Source organism: Crocuta crocuta, unplaced genomic scaffold (genome assembly GCF_008692635.1).
Source record: "Crocuta crocuta isolate KB4526 unplaced genomic scaffold, BGI_CrCroc_1.0 scaffold214, whole genome shotgun sequence".
Classification (NCBI taxonomy): Eukaryota; Metazoa; Chordata; class Mammalia; order Carnivora; family Hyaenidae; genus Crocuta; species Crocuta crocuta.
In genome coordinates, this window is record NW_027529999.1 from 68,177 (window position 1) to 82,389 (window position 14,213).

The 14,213-nt window shown below is 38.8% G+C and overlaps 1 protein-coding gene across 2 annotated transcripts in view; it reads right to left on the reverse strand.

Annotated features, from left to right (window-relative positions):
* The window catches only part of ZBTB8A (zinc finger and BTB domain containing 8A), a 55,859-nt gene extending 42,951 nt beyond the window's left edge, over positions 1-12,908 (reverse strand). For both annotated transcript variants that reach the window (XM_077763508.1, XM_077763509.1), the window contains exon 1: positions 12,810-12,908. The gene's annotated coding sequence lies outside the window, so the exon portion shown is untranslated. The remainder of the gene's footprint in view (positions 1-12,809) is intronic.
* Positions 12,909-14,213: the final 1,305 nt, after the last annotated feature.

Below are 14,213 nucleotides of genomic sequence, written 5' to 3' on the forward strand. Positions count from 1 at the left end.
AATAGCTCTAAAAAAGTATACCATAAACACACTAACTAATGAGAGCTGGAATGGTTATACTAATATCAGATAAAGTAGGCTCAAGAAAATACCAGAGCTAAAAAGATATTTTATAATTAAAGAAAATACCAATGCATTGAGAAAATATAACCAAAAGTATATATGCACCTAATAACAGAAGTTCAAAATACAGAAAGCAAAAACTGGCAGAAGTGAAGAGAAATGCTGAAATTCATATTTATTATTGTATATTTCAACATTACTCTCAGTAATTGATAGAAGGAATAGCTGGAAAAACTGATAAGGATATAAAATACTTGACCAACACTATCAACCAATTTGACCACACTGACATTTATAGAACATTCTACACAACAGAAGCAAAATACACATTCTTTTTAAGTGCATTTCAGAAATTTACCAAGATAAACTATAGGCTTGGCCATAAAACAATTTTTTAATATATTTAAAGGATTGTCATCATACAGAGTATATTCTCTCCCCACAGGGAATTAAATTAGACACCAATAGCAAATGAAAATCTCCCAAATTTTGGAAATTGAAGATTAAACTTTCAAATAACCTAGGTGTAAAAGAAATCATAAGCAGTATTAGAAAATTTTTGAACTGCATAAAAACACAACATATGAAAATTTGTTGTTTGTAGTTAAAGCAGTATTAAGAGGGAAATGGATAGCTTCAAATGCTTATATTAAAAAAGAAAAAAGATCTAATACCTAATGAGTTAAGTTTTACCTAAGAAGCTAGAAAAGGGAGATCAAATTAAACCCAACATAAGGAGAAGGAAGAAAATTAAATAAAGACAAGATCAGAAATAAATGAAATATGGGGCACCAGGGTGGCTCAGTCGGTTAAGCATCCAACTTCGGCTCAGGTCATGATCTCACAGTTCGTAGGTTCGAGCCCGCGTCAGACTCCGTGCTGACAACTAGCTCAGAGCCTGGAGCCTGCTTCAGATTCTGTATCTCCCTCTCTCTCTGCCCCTACCCTGCTCATGCTGTCTCTCTCGCTCTCTCTCTCTCTCAGAAATAAACATTAAAAAAAGAAAGAAAGAAATGAAATATAAACAGCAAGTGACAGAAGAAAAATCAATGAAGCTAAAAGCTAGTTCAATATATCAAATTTCGATATATTGATCAATAGCAATAAAACTGATACCAATATTAATGAAATTTATCAACTTCCAGCTTGACCAATTAAGAAAAAAAAAAGAGTTGCAAGGGTGGCTCAGTCAGTTAAGCATCCAGCTTTGGCCCAGGTTATGATCTCACAGTTTGTGAGTTTGAGCCCCCCATTGGGCTCTCTGCTATCAGCACAGAGCCTGCTTTGGATCCTCTCTCACCATCTCTCTCTCTCTGCCCCTTCCTCACTCACATGCTTTTCCTCTCTCTCTCTCAAAAATAATTTTTAAAGAAAGAAAGAGAAAAAAAAGAAAAAATTCCCAATATCAGCAATAAAAGAAGGAAACATCATTAAAGGTCCTTAGACATTAAAAGAGCAAAATATTTTGAACAACTCTTTGTCAATAAATCCAACCATTTAGATGAAATGAACACTTTTTTTTTTAAATGTTTATGTTTGAGAGAGAGCGCACACATGCAAGTGAGCAGGGGAGGGGCAGGAGGGGGAATCTCAAGCAGACTCCACACTATCAGCATTGAGCCCAATGCAGGGCTTTCATGAAGGGTGAGATCATGACCTGACTTGAAATCAAGAGTAGGATGCTTAAGCAAATGAGCCACCCATGTGTCTCCTGAACACACTTAAGAGATATAAACATTCAAAACTGATACAAGAAAAAAAAAGTATGAATAGCCATATATCAATGAAAGAAACTGAACATATAATATTCAAGAAACTGAAAATGTAATTTTAAAATCTGCCCCCACACAAAAAAACTCCAGGCCCAAATGGCTTCAATGTTAAATTACATTAGACATTTAAGTAAGACATAATACCCCTCCTGTATAAACACTCAGAAAATATACAGAGAGGAAATCTTCCCAACTCATTTTATGAGGCCAGTATTACTAGTACCTAAACCAAAAGACACCATAAGAAAAGAGAACTACAGAATAATATCCTTTGTAAACAGAGAAACAAAAAATGCTTAACATTATATTAGCAAATCAAATATATAAAAGACAGTAACAACTAAGGGTTTCTCCAGGAAGGTAATAGAGTTCAACAGTTGAAAATCAATCAGCGCAATGCACCATATTAACAGAATAGATTATAAACAGATGTAGAAAAAACATCTGAAAAATTCAACACACATTCATGGTAAAAACTCTAGCAAAACAGGAATAGAAGGGAATTTCCCCAGCCTAGTAAAAAGCATTTACAAAAAGCAAAAGACCTGGAGGTCTTGGTCAGTGTAATAAGAGATGAAAATGAAATAAAAGAGAATGAAAATGAAGAAAATAACTGTTATTGTTTACTCATGGCACAAATGAGTAAATCCCAAGAGAAATAATGTACAAAGAAAATCTCCAGAGAACTAGGGTGTCTGGGTGGCTCAGTCCATTGAGCATCCATCTAACTCTTGATTTCAGGTCATGATCTCATTGTTCATGAGTTCAAACCCCATGCGGGGTTCTGCACTGACAGCACAGGTCCTGCTCGGAATTCTCGCGCTCTCTCTGCCTCTCCCCTTCCCCTGATTGTGCACATGCGCTCACTCTCTCAAAATAAATAAAATAAACTTAAAAAAAAAACAATCTACAAAGAGTCTTCTAGAACTAATAACTGAATTTAACAAGGTCACAGGATATAGGGTCAACATATAATAATCAATTCGACTTCTTTAAGTTAGTAATGAACAATTAGAAAATGAAATTTAAAAAAACAATGCATTCACAAGAACATCAAAAACATGAACCACTTAGGGATCAATTTAATAAAATATATGCAAACTCTGTACACTGAAAATTACAAAACAGGTGAGAGAAATGTTAAAGATCTAAATAAATGGACAGACAGGCTATGCATATGAATTAGAAGACAAAAACATTAAATATGCCAATTCAAATTATTCAAATTAACCTATGGAATCAATGTAATCTCAATCAAAATCCAGAAAGGTTCTTTTTGTGAAAATTACCAAGCTGATTCTAAAACTGATAGAGCGTGAAATGGACTTAGAATAGCCAAAATAATGTTAAAAAGAATAAAAAGGGAACTTGCCTTACCAGATTTTAAGATTTAATATAACTACAATGACCAAGACAATGTAACATTAACATTAGGATAGACACATAGGTCAATGGAATAGCATAAAGTACAGAAATATGCACACAATATATTACCAATTGAGTTTTTTAGTCAGGTTCATTTTATCAAATTTTTAAAAAGGCACCACAATAATTCAATGGGGAAATACTAATACTTTTTTTTATTTTTTTTTTATGTTTTATTTATTTCTAGGAGAGAGAGAGAGAGAGCGCGAGCAGGGAAGGGTCAGAGAGAGAGTCACAGACTGAAACAGGCTCCAGGCTCTGAGCTGGCAGTCAGCACAGAGCCCGACGTGGGGCTCGAACCCACGAACCGCGAGATCATGACCTAAGCGAAAGTCGGACGCTTAACCGACTAAGCCACCCAGGCGCCCCGGGAAATATTAATACTTTCAAACAAACAGTACCAGAACAACTGAGTATTGATTACAGGAAAAAATGAAACTTGACCCTGAGCCGAAGTCAGATGCTTAACCGACTGAGCCACCCAGGTCCCCCAATGTTTATTTATTTTTGAGACAGAAAAAGAGTGCAAGCAGGGAAGGGGCAGAGAGAGAGACCCAGAATCCAAAACAGGCTCCAGGCTCTGAGCTGTCAGCACAGAGCTCAATGCCAGGCTCAAATTCACAAACAAAATCACAAAATCATGACCTGAGCCCAAGTCCAACGCTTAACTGACTGAGTCACCCAGGCACCCCACAAATTTTAACTCAAAATGGATCACAACACTAAATGTAAAAGTTAAATTTCTAGAAGAAAACTGGAGAAAATCTTCAGGACTTTAGGATTGGCAGATTTCTTAGCTTACAAAAAGCATGGGCCATAATGAAACACTTGACAAATTCTGCTCTTTGAAAGATACTATTAAGGAAATGAGAAGCCATGCCAGGCATTAGGATAAACTATTTGTGATACATATATCTGAGAAACACCTGTATCCAAAATATGCAAAGACCTCTAAAAAACCCTCAATAAGACAAACTATATGACATCTTCCAAAAGAAGATATACAAATTAGTAGATGAAAAGAGGTTTACCATCACTCTTCATACAGGAAATGCAAATTAAAACCACAATTAAATATCATTATACACACACTATAATAGCTACGACTAGACTAAAAAGACAGACAGTACCAAGTGTTGACAAGAATGTGGAGAAATTGGATCTCACCCCTGTCAGTGGGAATGTGAAATGGGACAGTCCCTTTGTTGAGGTTTTGGGGGGGGGGGNACAAGTGAGGTAGAGGGGCAGAGGTGGAGAGAAGAAAGGAGAGGGGGAGAGAGAGAGAGAGAGATTGAGAGAGAGAGAGAGAGAGAGAGAGCGAATCCTAAGTAGGCTCCACACTCAGAGTGGACCCTGACTTGGGGCTCAATCCCACAGCTCTGGGATCATGACCTGAAGCAAAATCAAGAGTTAGACACTCAACCGACTAAGCCACCCAGGCCCCCTGGGACAGTTGCTTTGGAAATCACTTGGCAGTTCCAATAAAGTTATACCTGCTTTTGAGCCAACAAATTCATTCTTAAGTATTTACCCACAAGAAATGAAAACATATCCACAAAGAGACCTGTCTCAGAGCTGTCATAGCAACTTCATTCATACCAGCCCCAAACTGGAAAGAAAACGTCCGTCGCTCAGTGAATAGCAAAAGTGTGGTTCATCCATACCATGGAATAGTACTGAGTGGTAGAAAGGAACAGACCTCTGATATACACAATGACCTGAATGAGTTTCAAAAGCATGAGCCTCAACAAAAGAAGCCAGACACAAAAGAGTACATATTGTGTGATTCCTATTACACGAAAGTCTAGAACAGGCAAAACTAATCCAGAGTGACAGAATTAGGAGATTAATAGTTGCCTGTGGTTGGGAGTGAGACAGACAGGAGGGTTTAAGTAAAAAAAAGGCATAAGGGGAGGGAAAAAAGACATCACAGAAAATTCGGTGTGATAGAAATGTTCTCTATTTTACTTATAGGGGCCTGTTAACACGTGAATATATGTTAAAGCTCACTGAACTGTACGTTTCAAATGGGTGCATTTTATTGTATGTAAACTATATCTTAATAAAGTCAATTAAATTTAAAAAATCACAGAAACCAAAGAATTTGGTAAGACAACTGGTTACAAAATTAATACATAAAAATAAACAGCTAGTGAGCAGATACAATGGAAGGTCCCTCTCACAAAAATAGTTGAAACTAAATGTTTTAATAAGGAGCATGCAGGAAGTTTATGATAAAAATGGTAAAACTCTGCTGAGGATCATAAGAGAACACTTGAGTAAACAGACTACAGCTTCCTTGCTAGTCTCTGCTTTTTCCAGAGGGATCTATCCAAACCTGAGTCAGAGCATAGCATTCCTCTACTCAAAACCTCCAAAGGCTTCCTTCTTGTTTGGAAAGGAATCCAAAATCTTTACTCTGATCTAAAAGGGTTGCAAGATCGCCTTTCCTCCTCCCCTCCTCCCCACCCCTAGCACTAACCCCACTGGTTTTGATATTTCCTAATGTGCCAGTTGACTTCTGGTGGCCTTTATCTCAGGAAGGCTCCTCACCTAGATCTTTACATAACTTGTGCCCGCAACTTCATGCAAGTCTCTGCTTCAATGTCATGTTATCAGAGATTATCTTAATAAGCCCATATGCAGTATGGGGAGGAGTTCCATTACAGCTCACCACAGCTCAATGGCTGGTATCCAAGAAACTATCTCCTAGAAGGCATGGTGTAGAAATCAGGGGAAAGGATTGAAAGAGACCATGATAGCTGTCTTCCAATACTGAAGGGCAGTTATGTGGAAGAAGTAGAATTATTCTCTTAGTCACTTCAATAGACAAGTCCTCTGGACCAATCGCTAGAATGCGCTCCCTTAAAGGATGGAGACTCTGTTTCATTCACCTGGGCATCCCTAGAACAGAGCATAATGTCTGCCATACAGGAGCTCAGTCAGTGTTTACTGAATGAATGAACATTCAGTGTGGTTCTGAAAAGCAAGGTGGATCAATGGGTGGGACTAAAGGGAGCCAGATTTTAGCTCAATATGAAGAACAGCTCTTTAAAAATGAGAACTTCACGGGATTTTTTTGAGCTCAGGTGTCCTGATCTAGCACCTTCGCACCTATATGCCAGCAAACTGAGGTTTGGTGAGTACTAAGCCAATATTATCATCCTGCTTGTCTCAATCCATTAGAGGGTTTCAAATTCAAGTTAGGATTTTATTTTTATTTTATTTTTAATGTTTTTAATTTATTTCTAGGAGAGAGAGAGAGAGACAGTGTGAGCAGGGGAGGGTCAGGGAGAGAGGGAGTCACAGACTGAAAGAGGCTCCAGGCTCTGAGCTGGCAGTCAGCACAGAGCCCGACGCGGGGCTCGAACCCACGAACCGCGAGATCATGACCTAAGCGAAAGTCGGATGCTTAACCGACTAAGCCACCCAGGCGCCCCTCAAGTTAGGATTTTAAAGAACACAAAATAGAATTGAAAATATCAGGGCTTATTGCAAGTAGTAAGATTTCTTTCATGAGTTTTTTGATTTCAGATAGAAAGATTAATATGCAGAGTCACAAATATGTGTGTACTGGGTCATGATGTAAAATATATTTCCTCCTGCGGGTTTGGTAAAACAAACAGGGAAGTAGTGGATTAGGCTGTCCAACAACAGTATTTGCCCCCCTGCAAAGCAGTGAGTTCTATATTTCTGCTGTAGTGGAGGCTGAATGTCCCTGATTTAGGATGAATGGACTTGGGAAGAGGTAGGACTGCATAATTTCAGGAATTTATATTTTTTCTTTATGTTTGTCCACATTTTCCAAAGCAATTATCTATCTTTTTAAAAGTAATTTCAAGTAGTTTTAAATTATATATATATATACACCATATATTTGAAAATAGAAATTAGACATTCAAGGGAAATGAGATGATTTCTTTACACTTACATTTAACAACATTTGTTCTGGAGTCCAGGGCCAAAACAAACAACAGGGAAAACAAATGATTTATATAGTGTTCACATCAGCTCCCCAATTAAAATGAGCATTTTTCTGCCACTGACTTCTAGGAGGAATTTGTCACATGAATCCTTATATGAGGACACTAAATGTCATCATAGAGAATATTTGGACTAATACAATAAACTTCCTAATTGGTCTCCTTGCCTTTTATCTTTCTCCCTTCAATCCACCCTGAAGTATGCTATCTTTCTGGTTACTGCTGCTTAAAATTCTTTAATAGCTCCTTCTTGCCTGCTGGATAAAGTCCCTATTTCTATGAATGGATTGAATTCTCTTGGGACCCAGCTTCTGTCAATCTCGACATGCTTATCTCCTACCACCTACCTCGCCTCCCATCCTTCAGCTACATGCCAATTCCTGGGCACATGGTACCTTTCATGCTGCCAAGCTTTTGTACATATTGTTCCTGTGCTACAATAAAACCATCCTTCTCAATCTGAGAAGCTCTTATTCCTCCTTCCGAGTCAGCTCAAACAGAGCCTCCCTTGGGGCCTCTCCTGGACTTCTCCAGGCTGACGTTAACTTTGACTTCGTCCATGCTCCCTCCATTGTACCTTATACGCGTTCTTCATGGCAAGGGCTGGATTGCATTTGTCTATCTTAATGTGTTTCCTGCTACACTGTAAGATCCATAAGAGTAGAGATCATGTCTATGTGTGTGCCTGGCCTTAGCTTAATGTTTGTTATGTTGGAGGCATTTGATAAACAGCCTCCCCAGTGTCCTTACTGAACTAACAACGATTCTTTATGACTTTCCCTGTGTATTGCCTCCAAAGTCAAGGACATCTGATAATGAATTTAATGAAAACATTTCAATGGAAACTAAGCTAATGTGTTTTAGTACCTTGTTCTTTAGAATTTTACCTTGACACGGGGCTCAAGCTGATCGGCTTTCACCCTTTGTGTCTCCACTGTATACTCTATATAACTTCACAGTGACATTCATAACACTAATTTGTCTATCTGTCTTTCCCTGTAAACTCTCTGAAGCCAGGTAGAGTCATACTCATTTTCTTTTCCTTTTAATTTTTTTTAATGTTTATTTTTGAGAGACAGAGACACAGAGCGTGAATGGGGGAGGGACAGAGAGAGAGGGAGACCCAGAATCCAAAGCAGGCTCCAGGCTCTACGCTGTCAGCACAGAGCCCAACAGGGGGCTCAAGCCCACAAGCTGTTAAGACCACGGCCTGAGTGGAAGTCAGACACAACCTAGGCGCCCCGCATTTTCTTTCTTTCTTTTTTTTTTTTATCTCTATTTTACAGTACAGCGTTTGATCTATAATCTGTTTTCAATAAAACCTTGCTGGTGATAAAATATGTCTGTTTCAGTCTAAAACCTAGCATCTGTATAGAACCTTCCAGTAAAGCCAGCAACAGAACAAGGATGCCCACTAATACCATTATTATTTAACACTGTTCTGAAGGCATTAGCCCAGGCACTTAACTTGAGAAAGAAACTAGAGAAAGGACCACTGGCAAGTAGGAGATAAAATTATCATTATTTGCAGATACTATTACTGTATACCTGGAAAATACAACAGTCTCAACTGCTAAACGATCACAAACAAGTAGAGGGAAAAGAGGTTATAAAATTAACATTAGAAATCACTAACTTTCATATATACAAAAAAACCCCACATTATGTAAGACATATAATGGAATAAAAGACTCCCACTTACAACAGCATCAAAAATATGAAATACCTAGGAATAAATTTAACAAGAAGTGCACAAGGCTCATAATATGAAGAAAACCCAGGGACAGAAGAGAAGACTATGGAAAGCCAAACCTTTTGAATTGGGAGATTCAACATGTTAAGATGTCAGTTCTTCCTAAGGTATTTTATAATAACATGACCATAGTAAAAACACCAGCAGGTTAGTTTAAGATCAATGTAAGTTGATGCTAAAGTTTTATGGAAAAATAAACAAACAGGAATAGCTAGTTAAAATTCTGAAAAAAGAAGAACAAAGGGAAGAAGTTAGCACCAACATCTATTCAATTATATCATACTTCCTCAGTAAAAAAATCTACGGTGCAAGTGATAAAGCAATAGACCAGTGGAGTAGATTTGAAATTCCAGAGGCACCTGGCTGGCTCAGTGGGTAGAGTGCAACTCTGGATCTTGGGGCTGTGAGTTCAAGCCCCACATTGGGTGTGGAGATTATTAAAAAAATAAAATCTTTAAAAACTAAAAAAAAAAATCCAAACACACACCCAAGTACNAATGAGCAATTTAATAAATGGCACTGGGGCAATTTTAGATTTCCAGAAAAAAAATTAAAGTGGATTTACACTTCCCATCTCACACTAGGATAAATTCCATATGGATCAAACATTTAAGTGTGAAAACAAAGCCATAAAAGTTCTAAGAGAAACTATGGAAGACTCTGTAAGCAGAGTGGGAAGGGCCTCTGACTCAAAATACAAAAGCTATAAAAGAGTGATAAAAACATTTTTTAAAAGTTTTATTTATTTATTTTGAGAGAGACAGAGATAGTGTGAGCAAGGGAGAGGGAGAGAGAGAGGGAGGGAGAGAGAGAGAGAGAGAGAGAGAGAGAGAGAGAGAGAGAGAGAGAGAGAATCTCAAGCAGGCTCCACGCTGTCAGCACAAAGCCCAATACAGGGCTTGAACCTATGAAACCATGAGATTATGACCTGAAAAACTGAGTCAGAAGCTTAGCCAATTGCGCCCCCCAGGCGCCCCCCAATTTTTTTTAAGTAAAAGACTGATACATTTGATTACATACAGATGAAACATGCAAAGCAAAATAATAAGAAGAAGAATGCCACAAGCAAAGGCATAGGTATATGACCACATGGAAAAAGAGTCTATCAGAGAAAAAGGTCATTTCAATACACACCAAGCTCCTAAGAAATTGGTGAGTAAAAGAACAACAACCCTGAGACAAAATGAGACAAAGGACAGTCCTTGGGAAAAGAAATATGAATGTCCCTTATCATATGAAAGGTATATTTAACCTGGGTCATAAAAATATAAATGCACATTAAAACCACACTGATGTATCATTCTTTCCCCCTCTCAAGGCAGCAAAAAAATCCAAGAATGTGATAATATTGATAAGAATGTGGGAAAACAGGCACCCTCAATCATTACTGGTGGGAATATAAATTAGTATGGCCCTATGGAGGTCAGTTGGGCAATAGCTCTCAAAATTACAAATGCATGTCTTTTCTGACCAAGCAATTTCACTTCTGGGAATTTATGCTACAAGTCCACTGGTACATAATCAGAATGACACATGTATATGGTTATTCACCGAAGAACTAACTGAGACAGTGAAGGGTCAGAAAAATATCCACAAATAGAGGATAGCTATATGGAAAGATGGCTATGACACATAGTTACATTTTTTAAAAAGTAGGGACAAGAGTGTATAAATATATACACACATGGGAAAAAAAGCAGCAGAGACTCTGAACAGATTAGCAAGGAACATAGAGCAGTGGCTGCCAGCTGGAGGGGAGACAGGATCTGGGAGGCAGGAAACAAGAATGGGAAGGAGATCTGCTATGGTAAACTTCTACATATTTTGAAGTTTGAGTAACAAAAATATACTCAAATATAAAACTTTTTAAAAAATATTTTTATTTATTTCTAGGAGAGAGAGAGACAGCGTGAGCAGGGGAGGGTCAGAGAGAGAGTGAGATACAGCCTCTGAAACAGGCTCCAGGCTCTGAGCTGGCAGTCAGCACAGAGCCCGACGCGGGGCTCGAACCCACGAACCGTGAGATCATGACCTAAGCGAAAGTCGGACGCTTAACCGACTAAGCCACCCAGGCGCTCCATATAAAACTTTTTAAAGTCTGTCCAACAAATGGGTGAAATATTCACCGTGAGTCTTACATTTAGCCAGATCTAGGCTGTAATTCAAGATTAAGGTATTTTGGAAATTCTCAGAGTAATGTCTGTACTGAAGTTAAGATTCATGTGCTGCATGAACAAGCCTGGGAAGTCAAGGGGTTGTATTTCTTGGGGAAGAAAGAGAGAGAAAAGGAACCCAGCCATTTCCAGGTAAAAGAACAGCTACTTTATTGGCAACTGTTGCTCTGCTTAATGGCCTGACCACCATGATGCTGGTAGGAATGGGAAGGAAGGAAAAGATGCAAAATGCTTCAATGGGAAATAAATCCATGGATCTTGATGGCTGACTGAAAAATCCTACTACATATGTTCAGAGAGCCTCACTGCAGCCACCCAGATATTTTGTAACTTCTTCAATCTGCCAGATTGTACCACAATTTGAGGGTACCACAATTTGTCATTGGCTTTGGAAGGCTAGAGAACTCTAAAGAGAACATGGGGATTTGTAAAGCCTGGGCATTTGGTAGTATCACTAACAGAAATGAGGAAGTCAGGAAGAAGAACTTATTTAGGGGGAGGGGAATGGCTTTGGTTTTAAATTCACCGTGTTTGAGGTGAATGGGAAATCAGGTGGCAATGGCCTGATTGGAAATGCTGATCTGAAGTATAGGGGGTGGTAAGTCAGACGTGAAGACAGAGAAGTAGAAGATGTCAGTAAATAGAGATGGAGGGGCTCACGGGAAACGTGGGATGAGATGAGAGCCTGGAGGGGTGCCCTCGTCTGTGGAGCAAGATGGGGAAGAGAAGCCAGTGTCACAGAAATTACCGGGAGAATCAGGACAGCATTGTGACCGTGAGCCGAGGTGTGGAGTGTCAAGAAGCAGTGAAGGGGTCAGCCCAATGAGAAGTAAAAAGGGCTACAGACAATAACAGCAGGAGCACAATATATTGTCTTCTTCAATCCTCATACACAACAACCCACCAGGTAAGTGGCATTATTCTCCCCACTGGACAGAAAGGGGTATTAACCTAGACAGTGACTCCAAGCCTGCGGGATGTAATTTCCGAGCTATACTCCCGCACAGCTGTCGGGGGGAGAGCTGAAGGACCTGACGCCGGCTCTGCCACTCAATCAGCTCTATGTCCGTGGACTTTACCTTCACCTTTCTAGGCTTCATTTCCTTCTCTGCAAACTGAGGGGATGGGTCTACATAATCTCCAGCTCTAATATAATATGAATCTTTGATTAAGGCAGAATGGAAGAGATACATACACAAGAGAGGCAATGAATTAAAAATTTAGCAATAAGTGAACAGGGAGACCTGGCCAAGAAAATCAGAATGCTTAATGGTTTTTTTTTAAATTTTAAAAATGTTTTATTTATTTCTGAGAGAGAGAGAGAGACAGCACGAGCAGGGGAGGGTTACAGAGAGAGGGAGACACAGAATCTGAAACAGGCTCCAGGCTCTGAGCTGGCTGTCAGCACAGAGCCCGATGCGGGGCTCGAACCCACGAACCACGAGATCATGACCTGAGCCGAAGTCGGGCGCTTAACCGACTGAGCCACCCAGGTGCCCCTGAATGCTGAATGTTTTATACAATGGCTTTTCAAGCAATAAATCCATACTCTGACATATAAAATCTGTAATTGCAAAATTCTACCTTCTATCTGTTTATTAAAGTTAGGTACAATATCAAGAATTAAAATTGTTCATACCTGCAAATTTATGAACGCTGCTCTTGAAACCCTGCTAAGTCAATTGAGTGGAGTAAAAAAGGGAAGATTCCAAGTCAAACACACTCTGTATATGAAGGTTTGTCCTGTAGAGAGAGCAAATAGCTATTTACAATGTACTTTTACATTAAAAGACACAGAAACATCTGCTAAGGTACTTCATAGATACTGATTTAAATAAATTACAGGGCAGTCCTCATCAGGGATCACTTTGGAGCAGGCAAAAATAGATAATCGGCAGAGATGATTGATTAATGGAAATATATAAACCTGGATCTTTAACTGAAACTTTAATATTCAAATCTGCAAGAAGAGTTCTGACATTAAAATGTATTATGGCAAATTGAAAGCAGACACACTTTTTAACTTTCACAATAAAATAAACTTCTTTAGACAACAGCTGTTCGAAGACAGGCCAGCAGATGAGATACTAAAACAGCAACACATGTCCTATTTACCCTTTTCCTCCAAGTGGCACTAATATGATTTGCAAGAAAACCAAACAGAAGAGCTTTAAAGATTCAACTTGAAAAACGCAACATTTCTGAAAAACGGTATGGCTGCGGCAAGTGGGGGAAAAAAAAATCCTACCACATATGTTCACAAAGCCCTAACTGTAGTCACCCAGAGCTTTTATAACTTGCTCAATTTGCCAGATTATACCAGAGTGTACCACAATGTTTTTTCCTGCCCCTCAAGGTCCCGAGTGTACCGCGATTTGTAATATCAGTTGTAACAATGTTGTAAATGTTTCAGTTTGCATTATATTCCAAACCTTTTTAATTACCAAAAAACTTTTTCTTTAATCTGTTTGACTATGTTTTTCACTGGCCATGAAGTTTTGTTAATCAAAGAGAGGGTCAGGCTTGGTGTCCATAGGCAGTGGAAAATGAACGTGATGCTTTCTAGACCAATCGGTTAAGCTAAGAATTCTTGCCAAAAAATTTTTGACTAAAGTAATGGAATCACTTTTTAAGGTAATATGTCTCTTTTTTCTTATTATAAAAGTATTATGTAATTACAGAAAATTTAGAAAATACAGGAAAGTAGAAGGAAACAAAGTGAAATAATTTTTTTTTTAAATTTTTTTTAATGTTTTATTTATTTCTAGGAGAGAGAGAGAGACAGCGTGAGCAGGGGAGGGTCAGAGAGAGAGGGAGTCACAGACTCTGAAACAGGCTCCAGGCTCTGAGCTGGCAGTCAGCACAGAGCCCGACGCGGGGCTCGAACCCACGAACCGCGAGATCATGACCTAAACGAAAGTCGGATGCTTAACCGACTAAGCCACCCAGGCGCCCCGAAAGTGAAATAATTTTTAAATGAGTAACCTGAAAACACCACCAGAGAAAAGAGAACTGTTCAAATATATTTAAATTAGCAAAATGA